We start from the raw sequence: 17,260 nt of genomic DNA, 5'->3' as shown, positions 1-17,260 counted from the left end.
CCCTTACCCCTACCCTCAACCCTTACACCACCCTTCCCTCACCTCACCACCACCCTAATCCCTCATCCCTCCCCCTACCACCCCCTCGCATCCACCCCCCCCCACCATATATTCCCTCCCCCTCCTCAGACACCATGGCACACGCAACCTGTACCACCCCTTCCCCCCCCCAACTCCCGCCTCCCCCCACCCAGGCACACAGGAAACAGTCCTTCCCTCGCCGACCTCCGGTTCAACAAGACTGACTTATACAATGTTTCCTGTATCGTATAGTCACATTGTTAATTCATTGTATCTTTACTTTATCGACTCTGGTATTTGTAAACAATGATCTATGCATTACGTAAACTCAACAAAAAAGGGGATTTATTTTGTATTTTCATTGTGTGTGTGTGTGTGTGTGTGTATGTGTTCTTTTGTGTCTTGTGTCTGCATATGCATGAATTCAAACACTCGAGTGTATCTGGAATTCTTTTTTTTTATCCAGAAAAATGTTTTGGCTACTATTGTGGGCGAGTGACACACGTTGTTTTATAGATCAGGCCATGAAAGGGGTCGAATTTGGTAAAACTACGAGCACAGAATCCGTATTGGCATTGAAACACCCATAAAATGAATCCGTCTACCTCACACAAGAACACTCACCGGCTCGCTGACACCAACAAAAACAAAACAGTTCCGAATCATGACTCAGAGTGTGGGTTTACCACCACCGCCGCCATGTTAACAAATGACAATCGCTAGCATCTATAATATCAACAAAGTGATTCATTAATAACCTCACTACCTTCACCAGTACTACTTATTTAATATTTCACAACGAAACTAAATAATTCGAACAGGGAACACAAACAAGACCACCAAGTGAAGGAGACAATGAATCAACACCAGCGAGAATAACACGTCACTCCTTCCTTCCCGACCCCTCGACACACACACACAGTCTCAAGTTCTGGCTCTGGACAGCTCGTTAGTATACCCTGAGGTGTCGGTTGTGACGGTCGTGTCTATTTGAGATTACAAGGACTCCATTACCAGTTACAAGTATGTTATGAGCATTACTATAGTGCCGATAACAATACAGTTAAAAGTGAATTAATATCAGTTACAATGGCGTCAAAATCAACTCGATGTGAGGAAACTGTTTAGAAAAGATCAACAGCAAGAAATAATCCACATATCCGGTTAGTTACTTAGAGGTAATCCTTCACCTTCCTCACCTGTGCTGCTCCTTAGAAGGAATTACTGTACACAAGATGATTTCTCCTAGGCAGTCTTCATCCGTCCCAGGTAACGTAATGTATGTGTGTTAGTTTGTTGTGGGATTCTTTGCGTAAATTTTTCGTCCCAAATTCCGCCTGGTAGACTGAACCAAATAAACTTAGCCTAACCCTTCCTTCCTTACCATAGCTCACCTAACCTATCCAAACCTAACCTAACCTAAGCCAACCTAACCTGACCTAACCCAACCCAATCTAACTAACGTGACCTAACCTGACGTAACCTCTGCTAGTAAGTTTTCAACAAATTTAATTGCGTAACAACAGTAGAGCATTTCGTAAAGTTGACAACTAGTCTACGTAAAAACAGTAATATTATAAATAAAATCGCCGTTGTTTACCTGTTATTTACATTTACATTTACATTTTTTTTTACACTGTCTTGTTCTTTCCTAGATTTACCATTTCTATTGACGTTGTAAATGAGTTTATTCACTGTTTATTGACATTAATTTATTTTACAGGACGTGTTTATCTGTCGTCGAGTTACCTGGCCGGAGAGTAACCTGGCTGGAGAGTTACCTGGCCGAAGATTCACCTGGCCGAGGAGTTACCTGAGTGAGGATGAGGACAGTCGAGGGAGGAGCATCTTACGTCACCACCAGCAAGACAGGTACGGAGTTGTGACATTTAGTTGATGGTGGACAACACAGTGGGAGTCTTCGGTGACGCCCTGATTGTTAGGGGGGGGGGGCTTCTTTGACAGCACCACATGGACCCTACCAGCAGTCATCCCTATTCGTTCTGGCTACGTGGGGAAGAGGGAGGGAGATGAGAGAGTTCTTCGGGAGATTGTCTAAGAGATAACGTGTGTGTGTGTGATACAGCTTTCAATTTTCACTCATAAACCTTTTCACCAGCCCTGGGCCCCCTAGTCTGTCCCGGTGCAGTGGCGCGTGAGGCTGTCATCCATGGCTGGCTTTCCGAGTATTTTCACTCACTACCAATGAACTTTTTTTGTGTGTGTGTGTCCCCCAGCGAGGATTGGGAGGTCATGTATCACGGTCATGGTTTGAATTATGTCACCACTCCAGTCAACAATTTTCAGGTGTGTCTTTGTGGCTGTCAGTGGCTTTCAGTGTAGCGCCGCATTCTTGGTGGCCGACAGAGAGTAGTTTATATGAATGGCAGATTGTTATGGATGGTAGTGATGGTTGTTGGTGGTAGTGGTAGTGGATGGTAGTGATGGTTGTTGGTGGTAGTGGTTGGTAGTGATGGTTGTTGGTGGTGGTGGTGGTAGTCCCTTAGTGTAAGCCTAAACAAGACTATTATATCGATAGTCGAGGCCTATTGTTCTCCTCACCACCAATTTAATTCTTACAGTTTTTTGTGGGGGGAAGGTTGAGGAGGAGGGGGGTTAAGGGAGGTGAGAGGAGATAAGGAGGGTGAGAGGGAGATAAGGGAGGGTGAGAAGGGGGTTAAGGGAGGGTGAGGAGGTTTTTGAAGGACTGGTACTAAAATCAAATGCTACAAACCAGTTAGTTATTCCTATTATTCACCCCAATAACTTACATGCCTTCAGAAAGTACTTTTTATATACCATGAATCAAGAAAAAAAAACACAATTACTTTCTACAGCTCAAGAGAAGGTTTAGGACATAGTGCTTATATTATCGGGGTCCACTTTGGGGTGTTGATGTCCTCCCAATGTCCCTTTATGACCTAGTTTATCTCTCTAGTCTAATTGGAATGTTTACAATAGTCCCCCCCCCCCACAACAAGGATTCGTTTACTGTTTTAGGTAAGGGTGTGTAATGTGTGTGTGTGTGTGTGTAGGAGGTCACTTACACAACGTTACTCAACTGGGGAACGGAGAAAAGAAAGTCAATGATAAAAAAAAAATGAACCACAGAAAAACAAGTTCATATTTCTGGTCGTTGTTGTTGGCGGGGACGAAACTTAGAGCGGGAGTTTAAAGCTGCAATATGCTCCATTACTGCTCCTCTGTCCCGTGTGTGGGGGGGAGGGGGTGGAGGGTGGCGTGGGGGGGGTGAGGGGTGAGGACGGCATGGGGGGTGGAGGGTGAGGGCGTTGGGGGTGAAGAAGACGGCGTGTGGAGGGGGGTGAGAGTGAGGACGGCATGGGGGGGTGAAGACGGCGTAGAGGAGGAGGGGGTTAGGGTGGTGGAAAGTGGGGGGTGATTGTGAGGACGGCATGAGGAGGGGCGTGGGGGGAGGGGGTGTTAGGATAGCGGCCACCACACACAAGCGGTAAGAGTTTTTTTGTCTATCATGTGTCTTTAAGTCTTGATATAGTGTTGGACCACCTGAAGATTAACCCCTTCCTCAGCTTGTGTCTACTTGATGTTTACGTATTATAATGTTTACCTAACCTAACTCAAAATAACCTAACCTAATTCTAAATAATATAACTCTAAATTTAACCAATATATACACACACACAAGTTAGTGAGGTAAACAATATACAGGAGACGGCATTTGTTTCATTGTTGACGAGTGAATATAATATATGCAGTAATTAATCATACATTTATTCACGATCGCTTACAGTTACACACTTTACATCCTGTCTCTAAATTATCCAACAAAATTCCTGTATTCTACGTAATCTGTACCAGACTATCGGCTCATGTACTGTTAAATCTCACCTGGGTAATGTTGCTTATCACGTTAATTAGAGATACAGGATTTACAGGTGTGTCATTCTTGTACTTTCTGTTAAAATCCTCCATCCGTGGATTACCTGAGGATTAACTGGATTTGGTTTTTCACAGGTGGGGGCCAGAGGGTTAGGTCACAGGGGGAGGTCATGGGTCAGTGGGTTACGTCACAGGGGGAGGTCACGGTCAGAGGTGGGGGTCACAAGGGGAAGGTCACGGGTCAGGGGTCATATCACAAGGGGTATGTCACGTCACAAAGGAAGGTCGCGTCAAGGGGGTCATCAGGTCACAGGGAGGGACAGAACAGGTCACGGGGAAGGACAGAACAGGTCACAGGGAAGGGAGAGGTCACCACCACCTGCCAGCTCCCCCAACACCAACCTCTTACACTACAATACCCCAAAACCAACACCTACTTGTTTATCTTGAGATACCTGTGTTAATAATGTATCCCTCAACACACAGCCCAGGTAAAAAGTCAACCTTGTATATAAAGTCTATGAAACGTTTTTTATTTATTTTATTTTTTTATTATTTTTTTTAAGTTTTATTTTGTTTCGCCTATTTTTTTTTTTATTAATTATTTATATTTATTCTTCTACATTTATTATTCACTTGTCACCCATCCACCCTTTACCTCACTTACCCACTCCCACCCCCTCACCCACCCTCACCCACCCACCCCCTCACCCACCCCCTGTCACCCACCCCTCACCCACCCCCCCCACCCCACCCCCCCCCACCCACCCCACCCACCCCACCCACCCCACCCACCCCACCCACCCCACCCACCTCACCCACCCCACCCACCCACCCTCACCCACTCACACTTACCCACTCTCCCTCACTCCCACCCTCACCCAGCACCCTCACCCACCCACCCCCCCCACCCACCCTCACCCACCCCCCACCCCCACCCTGTCTCACCCACCACCACTCCACCTCCCCACTCCCACCCCCACCCACCCCCACCCACCCCCACCCACCTCACCCACCTCACCTCACCCACTTCTCCACCTCACTTCACCACTCATTCTCACTCATCCCTCACCACCTCACTCCACTCCCTCACCCACTCGCCCACCTCACTCCACCCCCCACTCCTTTCACCCACCTCACCCACTTACACCCAATTACTTCCACCCACCCACTCCCTCACCCAACACACAGCCAGTGGAAGGTCCTCTTTAAGCCAACGTGACACAGCTCCCCGACCACCCTAACGCCGCTAGACTACACGAGATAACAATATGATAACAATATATTAAACTATTATAGGACATTATTATATTAAACGTTATATCATGTAAATTATATATAAACTTTAACCTTCTTGTGTAATTAGGTATATAATGTAACCTCTATTTAACGAACAATATAGAGAGGAAAGTCCGTTATATCGAGGGTCCGTTACAGTCAATCCTCTATTTAACGAACAAAATAGAGAGGAAAGTCCGGAATATGGAGGGTCCGTTACAGTGAATCCTCTATTTAACGAACAACATAGAGAGGAAAGACCGGTATATGGAGGTTTCACTGTATACGTAAGGGACTTTGGAATACTCTAGTTATTTAAATATTCTTATAACAGTCTTAAAAGCTTTCGACCGCCAGGACTGACTCAAGATCAGTGGTAATGGCTCCCTTAAACCTGACGAGCCATTAAGGGTGAGGGCCATTAAGGGTGAGGGCCATTAAGGGTGAGGGCCATTAAGGGTGAGGGCCATTAAGGGTGAGGGCCATTAAGGGTGAGAGCCATTAAGGGGTAGAGCCATTAAGGGGTAGAGCCATTAAGGGGGAGAGCCATTAAGGGTGAGAGCCATTAAGGGGGAGAGCCATTAAGGGTGAGAGCCATTAAGGGGTAGAGTCATCAAGGGTGAGGTAAATCAAGGGTGAGAGCCATTAAGGGTGAAAGTCATTAAGGGTGAAAGTCATTAAGGGTGAGAGCCATTAAGGGTGAGAGCCATTAAGGGTGATAACCATTAAGGGTGAGAGCCATTAAGGATGAGAGCCATTAAGGGGCAAGGCGGATACAGTACTATGAATGTTAAACCTCTGGTGGCCGGCACTGTACTCGACCGACATTATTTCCTCAACTGTAAGGTCAAGTACCCATATAGAGTTAGGTTAAGTTAGGTTTAGGTTAGGTTAGGTTGTTTCTATTATCCTGCGTCTCATAATGTGTCTCATAATGTGTCTCATGATGCCTCATAAAAAAACTCACAAGGCCCTTATTTTACGCCCTGATAATGTTATATTATCAAAACAAGTTCCTTCACTTCAAAGTAGAGTAACCTCACGAGGATTTCTTCTTGTTCAAATGTCACAGGCAGCTGACCTTTGACACTCCAAATTAATTATCCTTTTGATGATAGAAAAAACATAGTACGTATATAATATTATTTTCTCAACAATATCTTCCTCATTATATCAACTGACACGTGACATGATATTATTTCAGCTAAGTTTGGTTAGGTTTGGTTGGGTTGGGTTGGGTTAGGGTGATTAATCTTCACGTAATCTTTTTAAATGGGATTCAGTTAGTAATATTAACTAGTATTGAGAATATTATCTAGGTAGTGTTATGGTGTGTGTGTGTGTGTGTGTGTGTGTGTGTGTGTGTGTGTGTGTGTGTGTGTGTGTGTCTGTATCTGCGTCTGTATCTGCGTCTGTCTGTACAACTCACGCACCACAAAAAAGTGAATGTTGTCACCTGTAAATAATTGCAAAAAAACAAAACGGAAAAAACACAGAATTCCCCTGTAGTGAAAAACAAGAGTAGTGACGGTGAGGTAAACGGGGTGTGGACGTTGCCGAGGGGAGGAATTGTTACCAGAAGTAATTATTGCACTGTTGTATAATAATGAGTGTTCTTACCTTTGATGTATGTTATGTGTTCACTCTTAAAAGGTATTCTCTCCCCAGTAGGTTTTCCTTAACGATGGTATTAGGATCACGGTTAGGTTAGGTTAGGTTTTATATAATCACAGTTATATAATATGTACTTATCCTATCGTATATAATCTGCTATGGGACAAATTTTACATGAATATTATTAATAAAACGATAATAATAATAATAATAACAATAATAATAATAATAGATATAAATATTACCCTGTTAAAAAATAATTATAATAAACTCTACCTTCGTCATCACAAACTATAAATATTAACTAACTAATTTATTCTCCGTTTTCATTTATTCCTCATAGTGGCAGCGGTCCACAACATCACTCAGCCTAAATAAATCGAATGTATTTCCTCAAATCACGTTAGGCCTCCTAGACACACGCCTTAGGGTGAATGGAGACGCGATTGTGGTACCAAGAGACATCGTTCATTGTGGCTAAATTCGCATTACAAACACGAGGCTTTATAGGACCTAACATACTGTAGTGTAGTTAGATAAGGAGATGTTGTTTGTATACATAGGACAGAACGTCTAGACGGGTAACCAACACAAAACACACACACACAAACACACACACACACACACACACACACCACACACACACAAACACACACACACACACACACACAAACACACACACACACACACACACACACACACACACACACCACACACACACACACACACACACAAACACACACACACACACAAACACACACACACACACACACACCACACACACACAAACACACACACACACACACACACACACACCCACCACACCTCCGTCACACGCGTAATTATCCTCACACGCATCGGCTTGTGTTGAAAACCTCCAATTTCCATCTAAATGAACTAACACAAACACAGTCGGGCGTCGTGCAGTGTAATTTGTTTTTAGTCAGTCGTCAGAGGCCCTACTGATGTAATTATGAGGCCTTATTACTTGAGAATTCCATGATAATTAAGATCGATGTTAGTGAATGGTTAGTGGAATTGAGAAGTAGGTGAGTAATTATATGTGCAGAGAGAGAGAGAGAGAGAGAGAGATGGAATTAATTTATTGAAGAAGGAAAAACGTAATGTCTTCTACACACACACACACACACACACACACACACACTAAAACACCATCATTATCACCCAAACATTTCCAAACCTACATTCCTCGGTGTGGTACAAAAGGGTTATGTTAAGAGACCACCTCACCTGAAGACGTTCCCTCATTACCAACACACCTGGACGTGACGTATCCTCTCACCTCGTCCTCATCGTCACTACCATCTTCTAACACGTATATAACACACGGGGTATATGTTTTCTTCTCCCTTCCTCTTTTTCCTCTTCCTTCCTTCCTCCTCTTCCCTTTCTCTTTCCTTTCCTCCTTCCTCTCGTGCTCTTTCCCATCTACCTCTTCCTTCTCTTTCCCTCTCCTTCCGTCTTCTCTCCCCTTTCTCTCCTCTATCTCCTATCCTCCCTCCCCTCCTCCTCTTTCCTCACCTCTTCCTCTTTTCCTCTACCTCCCCTTCCCTCCCCTCGTTCTTCCCTCACCTCTCCTTTCCCTCCTCCTCTCTTCCATTCCCTTCCTTCCCTTCCCGCCCTTCCTCCCCGACACCTTCCTCTTACCGCAGTATTTTTATCGTTGTAAATTGCTTCATCAACACTGAAGACTCTCATGCGACTCCCACTGCCTCTAGATGCACTTAAACCCACAGTTTCCTTCACACTTGGTTAATAAGTGTGTGTGTGTGTGTGTCATATATGTGAGTGGTTTAAGTGGTTTTTATATATATTATTGGTTTATGGTTTATTACTGATACTTTTTCATTACTCCGACAGCAACTGTGGGTTAGGTATTGCTTTTGGGTCTGTCTGTCTGTCTGTCTGTCTGTCTGTCTAACCTAAGCTAGTATAACCTAACCTAACTTAATCCCCCCGGCTAGGGTTAGGTTATTTAATCAACAATTTTAATAAGCTATATGTAGGTTAATCTTCACGTGCGATAAAAAAAAATCCAATTCAGTAAACCTTTATTGATGAATTAGTTAAGGATGAATTGCAGAGAGCTATGTGGTAATTATCAAAGTCATATTTCGCATCAAAACCAAAAAACAGGAGAATTTCATTTCAAAGATCTAACAGTTAAAATTGAAATGCCATCAGTCAAACCTCCATACCATCAATCAACACACTGGAAAAAAAAATTTAGGTTCAGTTTTATTCATTCTGACGCTAACTACCAACACCTACCATATACTATTACTATTTTGTAGCCTTCCTGGTGATTCTAGCTAGCCTTATCCACACCCCAGGACTACCTAACATAGTTCATAAAGACTAAAAAAAAAAGACACCTGTGTTAGTCCGTCCGGTTGACCTTGAAGTTATCATAGTTACCCTTTGTTGTCATTTTTGTATTCGTTTTCTTTGATGGCATTACCCACTGTTTTCTTTGATGGCATCCCGGGAATAAAAAATTAAATAAATTTTCTGTGTATTTTTTTTTTTAGGAGGGAAATTTTGATGAAAGGAGTTTTATATATGCGTATATAAACTCATAAAATATAAATATATGTTGAAATCCTCTTGCTGGACGGATTTACAGATACATATATATTCGAAGTGACTAAAAATTCCATATCTCCATGTAAACAGAGTGTATGTAAATTTAGGGAGATAAATTCCCTGGTATTTAGTATTTTTCATTTATTTCTAATCTTCTAATTCTCTCTATATTATTTTCTTTCTTTCATTACTGTTATATTATCTCTTTAAAATATTCTATCCACTTATGTAATTATCTCTCTCTTTCTCTCTGTTTATGTCTGTTTTATCCATCTTCCCCTTCGTCTATATTATCGTTTCAGTATATACATTTTCTTCAATAATCCGTATTTAACTTTCTTCCCTCTTTATCAAATTTCCAACCCTTGTTTCTCTCTCTCTCTCTCTCTCTCTCTCTCTCTGTCCCTTTATTCGTTCGTTTATTTCCCTGTGTATTTTCCCCCTCTTCCTCTCCCTTCTTCATTCCTCCATTCGTGTATTTTTTCGGTAAAGTTTTTATTTTCTTTGCATTCTTCTTTCCTTATTTCACCTTTTGTTTCTGTTTTGTTATTTCTCTTCCCCTATTCACTTCCCCCATTTTTCATCAATCTATATCCTTTTCTTTATTGCATTTTTTCTCTTATCTCTGTTTTATCTCTGTTTTCCTATGCACTCTATTCTTTATTGAGTTTTTCTTTATTATTTGAATTTTTTGTCATTATTATTTTACCTTATTGGGGGGTTCTCTCTACCTTCCCAATTCCACTGTGTAACCATTAGCTTTCACGTTATTCAGCTCTTAATTATGGTAAGTTCTGAATCCTAACCCCATCCCTCTCCCCCAATTCTCTCCCATCCCTCTCCCCCATCCCTCTCCCCCCCATCCTCTCCTTCATCCCTTTCCCCCATCCCTCTCCCCCATCCCTCCACCCCCTCTGTAGCCCCTCTCCCCCACCCCCCACCCCCCTCCCCCACCTCCCCCCATCCCCTTCCCCCCATCCCTCTCCCCCATCCCTCTCCCCCATCCTCTCCATCCCTCTCTCCCCCCATCCCCTCTCCCCCCATCCCTCTCTCTCATCCCTCTCTATCCCTCTCTCATCCCTCTCCCCCCATCCTCTCTATCCTCTCCCCCATCCTCCTCCCCCATCCTCCCCTCCCCCCCAACAAAAAAATAATAATATATTTCATGTTATAATATCAAAGGTATATAGTAGAGATTCTTTCAAATTTAATATATATTTGTTTTAATAATAGGCCTAATCTCACTAGTAATTCCTTTGAAAACTCGTATTTTATATATATTTTTCAAGGTCAAGTATTTTTTTTTATTTCGTGTATGTTTTTTATATTTTCAAGTTCATTAATTCTTTCTAAACGTTTTCAAACTTTCATTTCTGTCATAATATATAAAGTTTAAGACTCGTGACTGGAGGTAGTTCACGCTCTGGCCGCCAGGGGTGACAAAGTAATAATTCTCTGGTATAGGTTAGGTTTAGGTTAGGAGTGTCCAGGTGTCGTGTGGCCAGGTGTCGTGTGGCCAGGTGTCGTGTGGCCAGGTGTCGTGTGGCCAGGTGTCGTGTGGCCATGTAAGGAGGTGCGCACTAATGAAGCCTGGACGGGAGGGTAAGGGTAGGAACAATGGTTGACAAATGGAATCAATCAAGGAGTTGGTGAGGGAGATGATAATAGATCGTTAAGGAGAGAGAGAGAGAGAGAGAGAGAGAGAGAGAGAGAGAGAGACCTTCCTTACATAATCTTAATATATTCACATTAATTTATATTTCCTTTCCGGATTAAGATAAAATTATTTGTTTTTGTTTCTTTTATTTGTTTATTTTTGCTATATTTTTTTTTTTTGCTTTATTTAATTATTTTGTTTTATTTTGCTTTATTTTGTTTTTTGCTTTATTTTCTTTCGTTTTGTTTTTTGCTTTACTTTGCTTTATTTTGATTTATTTTCTTCTGTTTTATTTTACTTTACTTTGCTTTTGTTTTGTTTGCTTTGTTTTCCTTTTTTTGTTTAACCCTGTAACATCCTCCGTGAGTTTGCCACCTCTCCCTCCCTCCCTCCCCCCATCATGACGACTCCCGGCAAATGTTTCAATTAAAAGTTCAGATTTAGCGTTTCATTCACCTCCCCTCGTCACCGTGTTCGGGTTACCCTCTCTCCCACACACACACACACACACACACACACACACACACAATATCTACTCGCAAAGGCTTCATGAACAAAAACTGATTCATTTTATTGTTCCACATCGTATCAAACTTTCCCATATATCTCTCGTTCTTGTATTCAACTGTTTACTAGTCATTTAGGCAACGATAATTTGAGCAAAAGTTTATACGATTTTTTTACCTGTATAAAAAAATATGAATTATAAGACGATTTTGAGTAATGGAAAAAAGTATTAGTTATTCCATTTGTAAGTTTGACAGTTTATGAATACCTTAACCGTAAATTACAGGTAAAGACTCAATTTACTGGTGTTTTTTTATAACCTGTATGAATGACACCAAATGTTATTAATGACGCGAACGAATGTATTTTAAAATGATGGTGATTAATGTGTGAAAAATTTCCTTCCCTGATTAATAATAACTTTTAAAACAACAGATAACCTGGATGTATTTAAGAGTAACTAACTCGCTGGTATAGTCTTAGAATATCGCTAATATATCCGGTATATTTTTGTTATATCAGGATTATAGGAAGATATATGACTTGGTTGGTAGTTATTCACAGGTATGTTGAGGAAGGTGAGTTTAATTAAGTTTATCCTGAGTGAAAGAAAATGGGGGAGTTTTAGTTACTTCAGTGCCAAGGTAGAAGGAACAGTTTATTGTTTTTATTATGTTTTTTAATTATTGTTCTTTTTTTCTACTTTGTTTATTCTTTATTTATTCCAACATTATAAACATAACCTAACCCAACATAACCTAACCCAACCTAACCCAACCTGACCCAGCCTGACTAAACCTAACCTGACCCAGCCTAACCTAACCTATAACAAGTTTTAATTATGAATGGTAATCTCTAGGAAGGTATGGAGGGATGGGACTTTCAGAACCAAATATGTGAAAATGTACACCTGGGATTTTTTGATAGTGACTGTCAATAAATAAAAGTGAACCAATTTTCCAGTGCGTTGATTGACGGAATGGAAATTTGAGTAATGGATTTTGTTTCGGTTACGGAAGCTGAAGAGGAAAATGTCGCTCTTTTTTTTTTGTTTTTAGGAAGAGAGAGAGAGAAGAGAGAGAGAGAGACAGGCAGAGGGAGAGAAAATTGAACACTGAAGGTTATATTGGCGATTTTATTGTCAATTTACTCATTGATAACAGTAGTGTATTGTTTTTTTACTTCAATAGATCGAAATAAAGATAAGGGTTGAGGTTAGGTTAGGTTAAGATATATTAGGTTAGGTTAGGTTAGGTTAAGATATATTAGGTTAGGTTAGGTTAAGATATATTAGGTTAGGTTAGGTTAAGATATATTAGGTTAGGTTAGCATTAGGGTGATTAATCTTCAGGTGATATAAATTCGAGTATCTTCACATAAGTAATGCTCGGGGTAAGTGAAGGGAGTAAAGGCAGAGTCATGTCTTAAAACAGCAACAGAGACAATCAACGCTTTTAATTAACGACCTGTGGACCTACATAAGCCCATAAAATACAATCAATGCCAATATATAAAGAATCGGACTAATTAACTCGACATTTACGTCAACAAACTTGATACCTCACATCACACTCTAGAATATCAAAACACAGAACACATTAATAATACAAAAAAGAGTCAACCACAGTGTTCAAATTATTATTCTCGTTATTGAAAGGGAAAAGACAACCAGGTGAGAGATTATTTAATTAATTAGAGTGAGTGGTGTACCTGTGTTAAGTCAATCAAAGAGACATCTCACCTGGTAATATTGTTGATTATAAGTCTTCTCAGTAGAACTAGTTTATCAGGAACAAAGGTAAATTAAATGGAAATATTAAAGGAATGAGTTTGATTGAAGTTCACGATTGGTATTAGATGGTGAAGTGGCTGGTGGAAATTATAGGAAAGTAAGAGAAATGTTTGCAGTGTGATGAAAGATAGATAGATAGATAGATAGATAGATAGATAGATAGATAGAAGAGGCTCAGAAATATGTTTAGTCTCTCGAACTAAGCCAACCAACCAAACTAAACTAGCGAACAGAGCCCCAGCGGTAAGCCACACAGTCGATCTCTCCCTAATATGTTGACCTAGGATTAGTTTTGTTGACCTGACCTTTGGTGAAGGCCGGGCCGTCTTGTATAGTGAGATCAGACTCTTGGGCCAACATGGGTCACTAGGGAGCTCTCATTCGTGAGTCGTGAGTTGTGGGTCACTAGGGAGTTTTCATTCATTGGTCGTGGATCAAAAGGAAGCTCTCAGTCGTGGGCCGTGGGTTGCGAGTCACTGGGAAACTCTCAATCATGGGTCGTGGGTTACTAGGAAACACTCAAACATGGGTCGTGGGTCAATAAGAAACACTCAGTCGTGGGTCATCAGGGAACCCTCAGTCGTGGGCCGTGGGTTGTGAGTCACTGGTAAACTCTCAATCATGGGTCGTGGGTCACTAGGAAACACTCAATCATGGGTCGTGGGTCACTAGGAAACACTCAATCATGGGTCGTGGGTCACTAGGAAACACTCAATCATGGGTCGTGGGTCAATTAGAAACACTCAATCATGGGTCGTGGGTCACTAGGAAACACTCAATCATGGGCCGTGGGTCACTCCACTCTAGTAAACAATGACAACAAAATTGAATTCACCAATCAACTTTGTTTTGCGGTGGTAATCTGCTCTTTGTGATACACGTATAGAAATATCACTCTAATTCAGTACTGAGTAAATGTGTTTTTTTTATGCAAATGAAGCCATCAGTATGTTGATTTATAAAATATTATGCAATTGCCTTATACCATACGTAGTACAAAGGAATTAAAATCATTTATTATTGCATTTTTTTATCCCTTTTCATTTGCAATCGGCGGAAAATATTTATAAACGATTCAACATTTTTGTTATTGTTTAGTACTTGATGATTTAGGTCATTTGGTTATAGTGTAATGAATATAGGGATCTATTTATACCACTGACTAATTAATTATTTCATATATATTAAATAGTTCAGTTTTTTTGGAGGGGTTGATGTTCTCTCTTGCATTTTAATCAACATTCACAAGTAAAACACACCTTTGATATCCCCCCTCCTCTCCCCACCTCCTCTCCCCTCCTTCTCCCCCCAATCTCTCCTCCTCCTCCTCCTCCCCCTCCTTTCTCCCCTCTTTCCTTCCTCTTTCTCTCCCCCCCCTTCCTCACTGCATGTGTTCAATAACTCCCACAAACACAACATTAAAACGTTTATCCACTCGCGGGTACTCTTGTCGAAATGGGATAATTAACTAATGTGTCAGTTATCGATGTAAATAACTAATAAATTACGGATATAAATTACCTCTTCATGCCCAAATAAACAATGATTAAATACCAGTGTAATGAGACTCAACACATAAAACAACATATAAATATTGAATATTTTTGCATGGAAAGAAAGGGGGGGTAGAGTAGGGGGTAGGGAGGAGGTTAGAGTTGGGGGAGAGTAAGGGGGGCAGTGAGGGGAGGGAGGTAAGAGTGGGAGGAGGAGGCTGGTTAGAGTCAGGTTGAGTTACATAAGCAACTAAGTGTTAAAAACAATGTATAATTTAAGGACGTTCAATGACATATAGCAACAGTACAGGTAAGGCAGTGACTCAGGTAGGAGGAGGTACTAAGGGTGTCGTCATCGTCCCACATAACACCTGAAGGCAGTCAGTCACACAGTAGTGATGGTATTGGCTGTCTGTCTGAGGTGTCTGGCTGTATAACACATCACAACATAAAAAATACTTCAACTATAAATTACAACAATTTTTAATAAGCCCAGTAAAAAAAAATGCTACAATTCATAAAATCGCTTTTTTGAGAACTACTTTGTAATTGGTGTGTTCTATATCGTGTAATTTTCATTCCTAAATTGTCTTCTAATCCACAAGTCATTAGTAGTTGATGACGATTGTGTTGATAATTGAAATGATCTAAATCCTGATATATAACTAAAAAAATAATAATAATAAATCGTAAATGTAATAATACTGTTTGTGAATGTCTCGGTATAATACTCCTGAGGAAGGTGTTGACGATGATGGAAGGTTAGCATGACCACTCTGGCGCACCTTAATGTCTGCTCACACACTCTACGTCCAATTGACTCTCATCTCAAACAAACAAAAATTACTCATTGAAGTCAAGTTTTTCTTCTTATTCTTCTTCTTCTTCTCCTCTTCCCCTCTTCCCCCTCCTCCTGTCCTTTTCTTCTTACGGAACAACAAACCCCCCCTCACCCCCCCCCCAAAAAAAAAATTCTCTAGGTTCTGTGGGTAATCACCTGAAGACAATACCTTGAGATTTCCAAACCCAGGTAATCCATGGTAAGAAGACAAATGGCAGTCAATCTACATAAAGAGGATAACAGAAGCTTTGGATGAGAGAGAGAGAGAGAGAGAGAGAGAGAGAGAGAGAGAGATTTAAGTTCAGGTTAGGTTAGGTTAGGTTAGGTTAGGTTAGGGCCTATACAAAAGACACTCATCCTCGGGGATATATTATGTAAACACACTCTAGACCCCTGTGTGTGTGGCCGCCCAGGTGGTGAAGGAAGATAAGGGTTATGGGGTCTTGTGTATAAGGAATTTCAACCCAGGTGGAGACGTGTGACACGGCGATGATATGGTAAGATGACATCATAGCTGGAGTAGTTTATCTCACGGTGAGGGAATGTGTGTATAGTGACCAAGATAACCTGATCTAACTGTATCTTAACCTGATCTAACTGTATCTTAACCTGATCTAACTATATCTTAACCTGACCTAACTGTATCTTAACCTGATCTAACTGTATCTTAACCTGATCTAACTGTATCTTAACCTGATCTAACTGTATCTTAACCTGATCTAACTGTATCTTAACCTGATCTAACTGTATCTTAACCTGATCTAACTGTATCTTAACCTGATCTAACTGTATCTTAACCTGATCTAACTGTATCTTAACCTGATCTAACTGTATCTTAACCTGATCTAACTGTATCTTAACCTGATCTAACTGTATCTTAACCTGATCTAACTGTATCTTAACCTAATCTAACTGTATCTTAACCTGATCTAACTGTATCCTAACCTAACCTAACCTAACCTAACCTAACCCAACCCCCCCAAGTAGCATTAGGGTATTTAAATATCAGGTAAAATAAATTAGATGAAACGAAAATACCCTAAGGAGAATATTTACTGTATATGATTCCTAAGAAGAACTAGAAACCCGCCTTGAGGAATAAACAAATACAAACATTGAAATAAAATAGAGACATTCGGACCTACATTACTACCTAAACAGACATACATTAGACGGTAATGAGAGAGGTGTGAGGTGCGTGTTGTTGACTCTACCATGGTCGGGTGTACACTAAAGGGTTGAACACCTCTCTGGGTCTCTTATACCTGCTTGGTGATCATCCAAACGCGCGCCTTGGGACCTTCCACTGTCTGAACCCTTGTACTCGATAGCTAGTCTTTTGGTTAGAATTAGTCTACCATATTTTAACCTCACACTAGCCAAATATTACCCCAGATTTGATCAATATTACTTTATACCTTCCCAATATTACCAAACACACACACACACACACACACCCACACACACACACACACACACACACACACACACACACCGACACACCCACACCCACACACACACACACCCCCACACACACACACACACACACACACACACACACCCACACCCCACACCCACCACACCCTCCCACA

At 41.1% G+C, this 17,260-nt stretch overlaps 1 protein-coding gene across 1 annotated transcript in view; it reads left to right on the top strand.

Moving 5' to 3' along the window:
* The first annotated feature begins 993 nt into the window (after positions 1–993).
* LOC121862323 (zwei Ig domain protein zig-8-like) overlaps positions 994–17,260 on the top strand; it is a 74,757-nt gene continuing 58,490 nt past the window's right edge. Inside the window, exons 1-2 of the mRNA XM_042360519.1 lie at positions 994–1,290; positions 1,745–1,893. The gene's annotated coding sequence lies outside the window, so the exon portion shown is untranslated. The remainder of the gene's footprint in view (positions 1,291–1,744; positions 1,894–17,260) is intronic.

Source organism: Homarus americanus, unplaced genomic scaffold (assembly GCF_018991925.1).
Source record: "Homarus americanus isolate GMGI-L3 unplaced genomic scaffold, GMGI_Hamer_2.0 scaffold40248, whole genome shotgun sequence".
NCBI classification, from domain to species: Eukaryota; Metazoa; Arthropoda; class Malacostraca; order Decapoda; family Nephropidae; genus Homarus; species Homarus americanus.
Note: the sequence above shows the minus strand (reverse complement) of the source record. Positions and strands in the feature narration are given on the sequence as shown.